An 11,561-nucleotide genomic window follows, 5' to 3' on the forward strand; every position below is an offset into this window, starting at 1 on the left:
TCAGAAATGTCTGGAGTTTTTAAAAATCTTTGCTCTTTATGCTTCCCCTGTAGAATTGGCTCAACATGACCCACAAAAACATCACTGGGATTTTAGCTGGAGTGATGTGACTGATTCTTGCTGAGAAACGTGGCCTTATCCATTTAGTCATGTCGCCATTGAACGTCTCTCAATGTTCGTTGTTTTCGTCTAGAGATGTTGCACATCTCTTGTTAGTCTTATTCCTAGGTACTTGGTATTCACTGATATTATTCACAATGGCATCTTCCTTTTAATTACAATTTCCCGGGGTTTGTTCTTGGTATAAAGAAACACACTTGAAGGACTTCTGTGGCATAGCAGGTAAAGCGACCACGTGCAGCATTGGCACCCTGTGCTAGAGCCTGTTTGTACTCCCAGCGGTTCACTGCTGACCGAGCTGCTGACTTGCCTAGGAAAAGCAGTCAGAGACGGCCAAGGGCTTGGGCTCCTGCCCCGCGTGTGGGAGACCCGTCTGGAACTCCTGGCTGTTCGCACTGGCCTGGCCTACCTCTGGCTGTTTTAACCCTGTGGGGAATGAATCAGTGAGTGGCTTTTTGTTTGTTGTTGTTCTTCTTTTTTTGTTGTTTGTTTGTAGAAGGCAGAGTTTATGGAAAGGGGATGGGGAGAACTTCTGTGTGCTGATTTACTCCCTAGATGGCGGTAACAAGCAGAGCTGGGCTTGTGGGAAGCAGGAGTTTCATCTTGGGTTCCCATGGGGGTGAAAGGGCCTTGGCTGTCCTCTGCTGCTTCCCGGAGGACTTGAGGTGCCCGTGTGGGGTGCTGGCGTTGCAGGTGTCAGCTGAATGGCTACCATTCGATGCTAGCCCTGTGGCTGGTTCTTTTCTAACCAAATAAAATCACGCGTAGGTAAGAAGCAGTGTTCACATTTTTATGGAAAAATTTATTTGCTTTTTAGACTAGGTCAGAGCGTTACTGGGACATAATTCACGTACTGTGTAATTTACCTTTTTAAAAGGGTTCAGTGGTTTTGGTGTTTCACCAGGTTGCTTGGCCATCACTGCAATCACTTTTAGCACTTGTTTTTAACCCTCCAAAACCTAATTCTGGGCTCATTAGCAGTTGCTTCCCGCATGCCCCACCCCAGGTCCCTCCTCCACCCAGTGCCGGGCACCCGCCAATCAGCCTTCTGACTCGATAAGCTTGCCTGTTCTGGACATCGGTATAAATGGGACCGCACAGAATGTGCTGCTGCTCTTGGACTTACTATGATGTTTTTAGGATTTTATCCATACTGCGTGCAGGTACATCTTTCCTTTTTACTGTCCAGTGACGCTGTCCTGCGTAAGTCCATGTATATACCACGCTTATCTGGCCGTCAGTGACTCACATGTGGCTAATTTCCACCTTGGGGATGTATGAATAAGGCTGTTATGAACCCTGATTTAATGGGGTTTTTTGTGTAGACATGTTTTTATTGCCCTTGAGCACCTAGGAGAAGAATGGCCGTGGGAAGTCATAGCTCTGAATGAATTGCCTGCTTGTTTTCCAAAGGGACTGCGCCATTTTCCGTTCCCGCCAGCAGCGGGTGAGGGTTCCAACTTCTCCACGTTGTGGACGGCAGTTGCGGTCTGCCGAGAGCACACGCAGGTGCTGTGAGCCTGCCGGTTAGCACGGGCTGCTCCCGCCTGGCTGCCGCGTGCGTTACCGGGGCCCCTCGAGGCTGTGTCCGGCACACACTGCAGCACTGGGAGGTGGCCACACCGACTCCAGCCGCCCTGTGGCTGCTGCTGCTTCTGTCTGGCTTCGTCAGGTGCCCCATGAAGACAGCCACAAGAGGACAGCAAGTTAGTGTGCAACAGAGAGCAAATGCCTGCCACGGGCTGTAAGCATGGCAGTCAAGGGGAGCTGGAGGTGAGAAGATCCGGAATTGTCCATAGTTTTAACTGTAAGTGTTTTCCCGAGTTCTCCAAGTTGTCCAATCAGCATCATGGAACATGACGTGGAGGCTGCATTTGTTGTTCGTTGTTTTAGACGTCATCCTGGGCTTACAACGGGCACCTAACTAGGGAGTGTGTTACAAAGCTACACCCTGACTGGTGGGATGTGACACTGAGCCAAGATAGGAAGTGTCTGAACTGAATTACAGGATAAGAGGAAGCTTCAGCCTGATGCTCAGAAGGACCCCTGTGCGTTCCCGTCAGAAGTGTCGTTGAGTTAATAATAACAATAAGAAAATTCTAAAATTATCAGTAGACATTTAGAAAGTGTTGTGAGAGTAAAACAGTTTTGTGTGAGAAAATGCTGTTGCAGTTGATACAGCAGTCACATACTTCCGGGGTGGGTGGTGGCAGCTGCGTGTCCTGCATTCCCTCCAGCTGTGCAGCGGGGTTCCAGTTGGTCCAAATCCTGCTAACACTTGCTACTCCTCTTATTGGTAACTGTCATCCTCCTGCGTGTGAAGTGTGTCTCACTGTCGGATTGATTTACATTTCCCTGGTGGATAGTGGATAATGGGCATCTCTTAAATGGATCCTTAAGTAGTCTGGTTTTTTTGTAGTGCTACTGTAATTCAGATTGCTAATTTTATTTTTTGGCTCCTTCATTGCCGGATATGAAACTGAAATGGATTTTTATATTGGTCTGATAGCCTACAGCCGTGCTGTGTGTGTGTGCTGGCTGCTGTAATTTCTTGTGCATTCCTCGGGATTCTCCTTGCGACAGTTCCGTCATCCGTGGACAGGTGGCCTTCCTCCATGCTCTGCGGTCTCCGTGTTTGCTTTTCGTGCCTGACCGGCAGTGAAGACCTCCCAGTCGTCTTGGATAGCAGTGGGGAGAGCAGGCGGCCTTCCTTCTGCTGTGTGAGACAGCTGTTGAGTTGTTTCATCTCATCTGTTCCCTTTTCTACTCAGCACGTTCCCTGGCCCTTTTCCGTAGATGACCTTTGTCAGACCGAGGAAGTTGCCTTCGGTTCCTCGTTCGTTGGTCATGTGCGAGTGTAGAAGATTTTATCTGCGGACTCCACAGCACTGTTTAGCAAGAATTTCAATGGTCTGAGTCCATGTTAAAAGTATTGGCAGACAGGGCCTGGCATAATGGCTCAGTGCCTAACCCGCCAGGACCCCATATAGGTGGTGGTTCATGTCCTGGCTGTTCCACCTCCCATCCAGCTCCCTGCTTGTGGCCTGGGAAAGCATCAGAGGATGGCTCAAAGCCTTGGGATTCTGTAACCTCATGGGAGATCCAGAAGAAGCTCCTGGTTCCTGGCTTCAGATTGGCTCAGCTCTGGCTGTTTTGGCCACTTGGGGAGTGAACCAGCAGACAGAAGACCTTTCTCTCTGTGTCTCCTTTTCTCTCTCTGTAAATCTGCCTTTCCAATAGACAAACCTTTTTTTAAAAGGAAAAAAAGAAGTACTGGCAGCCATTTGGGACTTTTTTAGTTCTTAAGCCACAGTCATTGAGAGAAAGAAAGATTGGTGCCCATATTAGCAAATGGTGCCTCTGCCTCCAGTTTTGTCTCCGCCTGGAATACTGCATCTGCAGCCTGCCCACCTCTCCCTGCCTGGGTCTCCATGATGGCAGGGGTCTGCATCTCTGCTGTGTACCCCAGGGCCCCGAGGAGTACCTGGTTTAAGGCAGATGCTTCGTGAGTATGTGTGCAATGAATACATTGTAAAACTAAGACACACTCCTGGCATCTTCAAAATATAAAAAAAAAATGCACGACAAATACCTCGTGCCTCTTCTATGCCAGGGATTGGGAAAATGCAGGTGTTCTGGATGGGGCAGTCTCTCAGGGTGGGCTTTTTCCTGGTCCTTTGCTCCGCCCTGGAAGAATTCAGAGTGGAGGCATAAAGGTATCCAGGAAACCAGGATTTGTTTAAAGCAAAGACATGCACACACAAGAGCTAAGTCAAAGCAGTTCAGGGGAGCAGGAGAATGAAAGACAAGCCAAGACACCAGAGGACCCTCTCTGCAGGGTTTGCCTTGCAGACTCGCAAGAGGAATGAGAGGTTGTGTCTTGGGCCAGGGGGTGTTTCATTGAATGTTCACAGGAAGGAGTGTGCAGGTGAGACCTGAGACCCTCCCATTTCTGTGCCTTTAGAAAGTTAAAAACTGTCACGGTCTGGGGTGCATGCTAAGAGTGGGAATGCTGGCCGTGGTCCTCTTTCTGAAATTCCAGGAAAGAGACCCATCTTGCAACCATATTGGATCTTCCCAGCTGGCTCTAGTGCCAAGGTTGTGACACAGTGGGACTTGCAGCTCCCAGGGCACAAGAACGAGGGAAAGGCAAGGAGTGGGGCCTTCTGGTGCACAGGAAGCTAGTGTTGTGTGGTGCAGACAAAGCTGTCAGGTGAGCTGGGCTGTCCTGTGGGCTCCAACCACAGCTGCTGTCACCCGGTGTGCCTCACCAGAGTGTCCAACTCGAGCTGTCCAGAGCTGGCCTGTGCTGCTGTGTGCGCTGGGGAAGGCGCAGTTAACCACGGGCAGGCTGGAGTTCCTTTCTGCAACCTACCTGCACATAGCCGTGCTGTTATCTGTACTTAACAGGTGAAGAAGGAAGTGTGAATAGGTCAGTGCCAGGTCAGAGGTGCCATCGCTCTGGGATGCTCACTGCAGTGACTGCAATGATGCATGCTTCTTGGAACAGTGGTCAGGCATCAAAGCTCTAATTCATGAGCGTGCTAAGCCTGTGCCTACAATGCCAGCATCCCACATGGTCACCAGTTCAAGTCCCAATGGCTCCATTTCCCATCCAGCTCTCTGCTCATGGCCCAAGAAGTGGTGAATGGCTCATATGCTTGGGCCCTGGCACCCGCGTGGGAGATCTGGAAGAAGCTCTTGGCTCCTCCTGCCTTTGGACCAGCCCAGCCACAGCCGCTGTGGCCATTTGGGCAGTGAACTAGTGAATGGAAGATCTCGCTGTCTGTAGCTCTGCCTTTCCAATAGATGAATAAATAAATTGGGGGGGGGGGAATCTAATTTGTGTACAATGTGGAATTAGAAGAAGACTTCTCTGTTGATCAGAAGCAAGGGGGGCAGGTAGGATCCATTGTTCTGCATCTTTAAGGTCAGACGTTGAACAGATGGTTCTACTGTCCACACTACACTGGACTTCACCGCCGTCCGACACTGCTGTGATAATCCTTCAAGTTCTTTCCTCACACACCCATCACTAGCACACTCCCATGCTTTCCTTTCCTTTTTTTTTTTTTTTGTGTGTGGCCTTTTCTGAAGTATAAATTACTTTGTACAACTTTCTTATTTACATGGAGATTGTAGTTTAAACTCTGTTTTTTTTCTTCTTTTATTATTATATTTTTGACAATCTTTACATAGTTAATTGGGGTAAAAAGGTTCAAGGGCTATAAGAAAGTGGGTAAGACTATTATTTCCATATTGTTTCCTTCATGTTTAAGGGGGGTTTTAAGGGAGAAGGCCCACCCAATTTCCTACCCTCCCCAGGTCCTGGATGCAGGGTATGCTCCGAGGATCTTGCTCAGGTGGTTTTGATGGTTCAACAGTTATGAATCGCTGCCAATCTTGCCACTCCAAGCACTATGAGGTCTTTGAAGAATCCACTGATTGACATAATCCATCATAGAGTCTCCGTTTGCCCCGTATTTCGCTGCCAAGGTATAGCTGAGATGATTGGTTGACCTGTTCTGACTTCTGTCTTTTCTTGGTTAGGGTTCTGAGTTCAGCATTTCAATTGGGGAAATCTCCAAAGAAGCTTTGTCTGAGGTGTTCTCAGACCAGATTCTTGAATGTACTAGCAGGTACAGGGCCCGGCACAGTCTACAGCCCCGATCAGCTGGTGGTTGCGATCGCTGGGTTGGTTCTGTTTTCAACCCCGACTTCCACTGGAACCAATGGGTGTTGCAGTCCAGCCTGGTTCTGCCCAGCACACACTCAGCCCTCACATAAACCAGTGTGGGCTGCAGCCTAGTCAGAGCAACCCGCAATACCCCCAAGCAGGCCCACCCCCTACCCTGGTTTGCCAGTATATGTAGCAGTAGTCCAGTCTGTCCCACACTCCATTCAACCCCAGCCCCTGTCTTGGTTTTCATGCCCTCCCGTGGAAGTGGTAATAAGAGGGAGGAGCCCACTATTTCCTTCCCAGGCCTCTCCCATGCTTTTCATTTGTAACATTTTTATTATCTGGTCTTGAGATTATATTTCTCACACTGAACAGTTAATTTTATAATCTGACCTTTTTTTTTTAAAGATTTATTTATTTTCATTGGAAAGTCAGATACACAGAGAGGAGGATAGATAGAGAGGTAGATCTTCTGTCTGTTGGTTCACTCCCCAAGTGGCCATAATAGCCAGAACCAATCCGATCCGAAGCCAGGATCCTGGAGCCTCTTCCCGGTCTCCTACGCGGGTACAGGGTCCCAAAGCTTTGGGCCATCCTCGACTGCTTTCCCAGACCACAAGCAGGGAGCTGGATGGGAAGCGGGGCTGCTGGGGCGTGCGCCAGCACCCGTATAGGATCCCAGGGTGTTCAAGGCGAGGACTTTAGCTGCTAGGCCTTAATGTGACCTTTTGTATTCAAGTGCTTTTTTTCCCCTGAATGTATGAAATGGCTTTGACCTTCACTTTTTTTTTTTTTAAATAGAGATCTTCCATTGCCTAATTCACTTCCTGATCGGTTGGTTGCACCAGTTGGAGTTTAGTCAGGCCGAGAGCCTAGAGCCCCATTCTAGATTTCTCTGTGGAAGTCTCAGGCATCCTGTGTGCTTTCCCAGGCACATTGGCAGGAAGCTGAGCAGAAGCTGAGCAACCAGGGCTGCAGGATGGCCATGGCACAAAGGACAGCTTCACTCCTCAGTGCCATCCTTCACTCTTCTCAGTGTAAACGTACCAGCGCTCTCTCCTGGCCCTCAGACGTTCTGTTTACCTGAGGTGGTGATTCCCAAAGCTACCCCATTTTAAAATCACCATACGGCAGAGCCCAGCCCTGCTCCTGCCATTGTGATCCTCCCCGCTCGACTGATTCATTGGGGGTCAGAGGCAGGAACCTGCCTGCGGACTCACCTGTGCAAAATGCATAGGTGCTCTCATCAGCATGCCCACCTCTGCCACCCCAGCATGCCCACCTCTGCCACCCCAGCATGCCCACCTCTGCCACCCCAGCATGCCCACCTCTGCCACCCCAGCATGCCCACCTCTGCCACCCCAGCATGCCCACCTCTGCCACCTAGCATGCCCACCTCTGCCACCCCAGCGTGTCCGCCTCTGCCACCCAGCATGCCCACCTCTGCCACCCCAGTGTGCCTACCTCTGCCACCCCAGCATGCCCACCTCTGCTACCCCAGTGTGCCCGCCTCTGCCACCCCAGCGTGCCTACCTCTGCCACCCAGCATGCCCACCTCTGCCACCCCAGCGTGCCCACCTCTGCCACCTAGCATGCCTACCTCTGCCACCCAGCATGCCCACCTCTGCCACCCCAGCGTGCCCACCTCTGCCACCTAGCATGCCTACCTCTGCCACCCCAGTGTGCCCGCCTCTGCCACCCCAGCGTGCCTGCCTCTGTCACCCCAGTGTGCCCACCTCTGCCACCCCAGCGTGCCTGCCTCTGCCACCCCAGCCTAAGCCACCCAGGGTCTCAGCTGGTTTTGCTACTTGTCCGTCTTTCCTTCAAGCAACCCTATGGTATTTCAATGCACCAATCAGAGAAGAAGAAACCAAAACTGCTTGTAGTGTTTCCTTGTTGTGTGTTGAGCTAACATTACCCGATCACCTGTCAGGTTGTAGGGACACTGCCTTCACTTTGATCAAAAGTCTCACAACTTACTCGTGTGTCAGGGTCAAAATACTTACTTATTATTTAAAAATTGTTTACTTATATTGGAAAGACAGATTTACGGAGAGAAGGAGATACAGAGAGAAAGATCTTCCATCTGCTGGTTCACTCCCCAAGTAGCCTCAAAGGTCAGAGCTGGGCTGATGTGAAACCAGGAGCCAGGAGCTTCCTCTGGGTCTCCCATGTGGGTGCAGGGTCCCAATGCTTCGGGCCGTCCTCCACTGCTTTCCCAGGCCTCAAGCAGGGAGCTGGATGGGAAGGGGAGCAGCTGGGACAAGAACTGGTGCCCTTGCGAGATCCCAGCACTTATAAGGCAAGGATTTAATCACTAGGCTACTGTGGTCAAGTTCAAGATCACAGTGCTTATTACAGGCAAAGCTCGGTGAGTTCTTTCCTCAGCTCAGTGTAAGAATAAAAAGCCAGGAATTGCTTGCAGACAGAGACTAGGTGAATGTGGAAAGAAGGAAGGGGGAAGCACCTGCTGGGAGGGATGTGGGAGACAGGCTGCCTCTTGAAAGCAGAGAGGGAGAGCAGCCGGGGTTCCAGCAAGTGTTCTGGGTTTTCAAAGGACCCCGTGCAAGGAAGCCATTTTCTACTGCTGGTCTCCCAACCAATTGGAAATGATGGGGCAATTCCTGTGTTGCCCATTTGACAGTGAGGTTTCAGAGGGCATGTCTGGGCCAGGCAGGCCAAAGTATCTGCCCATGTGGGAAACCCGGGCTGGGCTAAGTGGCCTAATCTGCCACACCTAAGTGCATGGAAAAGCTTGGGTTGGAGGACATGCCTTGTCGGGTTAGACCTCAGTACCCACCTGCAAATGTCAGAGCACGTAGGCCACCTTAGGCTGGGCTGGAACACGAGAGAACCAGATCTGGGGGCACGTTCTGTAGGGGAACTTTGGGGTCTCCTCTGTGGGACTGCACCTCCTGCTGCTTTGCTCGAGAGCTGGGGGTGGTGATGGGCTGAACTCGGCTGGACCACAGAAGTCACCTGACGGGAACTTACTTGACATTTGCAGGAGCTGGGGCTGGGAGGAGGCCAAGCTGTGCCACTCTGCTGTACCTGTTGGCACATACAGAGGTTAGGATTGAGGGCAGACTATACCAAACAGGGCCACAGTTCCTGATGGCATGCTAGATCCAGGGCTGGGAGCAGGTCTGGTAGGAGTACCTGGGAAACTCCCCTACAAGGCTGCATCTCCTCCTGGGGAGCATAAGACCCTGGGCTGGGGGTTGGCCAAGCCAGGCAAGACTGTAACTCTAACTAGCATTTATGTGAGCAAGTCTGGGGACAGGCTGGCCTGGGCTCTGCTGTCACTCACAAGAACAAGACAGGGTGTGGGCAGTGTCTGACTGAACTAGGCTAAAACACCCTCCAGTGAGAGCTGAGACTGTTGGCAGGTTATGCCAGGCTGGGTTGAAGTACCTACCAGGACATGTAAGATATGGGGCTGTGAGCGGGCCTGGTAGGAGAACTTTGGGGATTCCCCGCTAGGCTGCAGCTCTCCCTGGTGAGTGAGAGAGCTAGGACTGTAGGCAGTCTGGGATGGGCAAGGCTGCAGCACCCATCAGCATCGTATGGGCTGGGTCAGGGGCAGGTAAAACTGGGCTAGGTTCCAGCACCTGCTGATGTGAGAGAGAGCCAGAATGGGTGCAGGACAACTGGGTTAGACTACAGCACCAGCTTGTAAGTGCCAGGACTGGGTACAAGTCATGTCAAGCTGGACCACAGCACCATCTGGCAGGTACAAGATCTGACGCTGGGAGTGGGCCTGGTAGGAGAACTGTGGTCATTCCCCCGCAACTCCCGCTGGTGAGCATGAGAACCAGGTCTGGGGGTGGGATGGCTGGTCAAGGCTGTAGCTCCCGTTGCTATGCACAAGAGCCAGATAAGATGCAGGACCGACTAGGTGAGGCCACAGCATATGCTGGCACATGCGAAAACCAGGGCTGGGGTGAGTCTGATGGGAGTTATTGGGTGTTGTCCCAATTAGGCTGCGGCTTCTGCTGGTGTGTGGACCACGCCTATGGAAGACTAGGCTGGCCTGTCTTCCATAAAACAGAGGCAAACAGAGGCACCTGTCTGTTTGTCTGAGAGATGGGGCTGAGGGCAGAAATGACCAGGCAGTTGCATTCCCAGTATGCATGTTGGTTATTCTAGGAGAGATTTCTTGGAGGACTCCCTATTTGACTGCTGGACGCAGACCATGGCCACAGGGAAAGCCGCTATACATGTAATCTATCAGTGGAATGCCTGGTCAGGTCTGGGGCTCCTCAGCTGCTGATTCCTGTACAGTGGACAGCAGGCCTAGATGCGCTTGGGGGACATGACAGCCAGATCCTTTAAAAGGCCAGAGGGGACATCAGGTGCCTCATCAGAGGATGGAACACAGAACAGCTTGGACAGTTGTCCTGGCCAAGCTTCGCAGCAGGTGTCCGGATCTGGGTATGCACGCTGAGATGGACTTGCTCAGCCAGGAGGCCTGGGATAATTTTCTCCACCCTGATACAGTGAAGCTGATGATGTCTCAGAACTATCAAAACCACTCAAGTGACACCCTTCCCCACATTGCAGTCTCTAAGCACCAACGCCGCCCCCAGGTATTGGTGTAGTGGACAGTAAGGACCAGCCCTTCCCCTGCCCCATGTATTGATGTACTCTCACAGTAAGGACCACCACCCCCTCCCGCGGACAGAGAAAATAAAAAGGAAAAAAAAAAAAACTTAATCCTCCCCCACTCTAATCTGAGGTCTGCACGTATATGTGTGTGTGTATCCCTCTCAAATATGTAAATAATACTAAAATTAAAATGAAAATTTTAAAAAAGTGTGGGTGAGCGAGACGGAGGCTGCTCGGCAACTGGAGCGCAGCGCCGCCCAGGGGAAAGGAGCTTGTGTCTTCAAGCTCGTCCAGCAGCGATTCCGACAGTTAAGTGGACAGAAACTTCAAGAGGAACGAGCAAGTGGCCCAGGAGAACCTGTGGAGAAGCAGAAGGCGGCGAGGCCCCCTGCGTTCTGTCCTGTCTCAGCAGAGCAGCAGCAGCAGAGAGCACAGTGTGCTCAGACTGGGAAAGGAGGAACCTCAGTGTTCGAGACTTTAAGGGGAAAGTTCTGATTGATATTTGAGAATACTAGACTGCAAGACGCTAATGGCTACCGGGAAAGCCGTTATACATGTTGCCTGTCAGTGGAATGCGCGGTCAGGCCTGGGCCGCCTCCGTTGCTGTTGCCTGCGCAGTGGACGGCAGGCCCAGAGGTGTCCACTGGATTCAGACGGTGAAAGGAAACCAGGAAGAAAAGGCGTTTCTTTAAATCCGGAGCAGTGGAGCGAGCTGAGGGCACAGAGCTCCAACACTGACGATGCAGTACGGAAACGGTAAAGTCCGAGCCGTGAGACCAGCGACGTCCTGGTTGCTTGAACGTGCCTTTCTACATCGGCGTTCGTTTTCTCAGCGTTGTTTTCCAAACTATTGTGTATTTGGATTTCAAAACAATTTTTAAGATCCATACTTTTTTATGCACATTACTAAAAATGGTCTGAGTGAAGCTAATTGTCAACTGTATTAAGGATTGCTTCGTGCCCACTTAATGTAAAATAAAATCAAGTCATTACAATCTTAAAAAAAAAAACAAAAGTGTGGTTCCTGGGCCCAGCACGATGGCCTAGTGGTTCAAGTCCTCACTTTGCATCCCATGTGAGCACTGGTTCACATCCCAGCTGCTCCACTTCCCTTCCAGCTCCCTGCTTGTGGCCTGGGAGAGCAGTTGAGGAC

General features: G+C 51.2%; 1 pseudogene; it reads left to right on the top strand.

The window, feature by feature from the left end:
* The first annotated feature begins 9,682 nt into the window (after nt 1-9,682).
* LOC121158969 lies at nt 9,683-11,218 on the top strand (annotated as a pseudogene).
* The last annotated feature ends 343 nt before the right edge of the window (nt 11,219-11,561 follow it).

This window comes from Ochotona curzoniae, unplaced genomic scaffold (assembly GCF_017591425.1).
Source record: "Ochotona curzoniae isolate NIBS_2020 unplaced genomic scaffold, NIBS_Ocur_1.0 contig_4064, whole genome shotgun sequence".
Taxonomy (NCBI): domain Eukaryota; kingdom Metazoa; phylum Chordata; class Mammalia; order Lagomorpha; family Ochotonidae; genus Ochotona; species Ochotona curzoniae.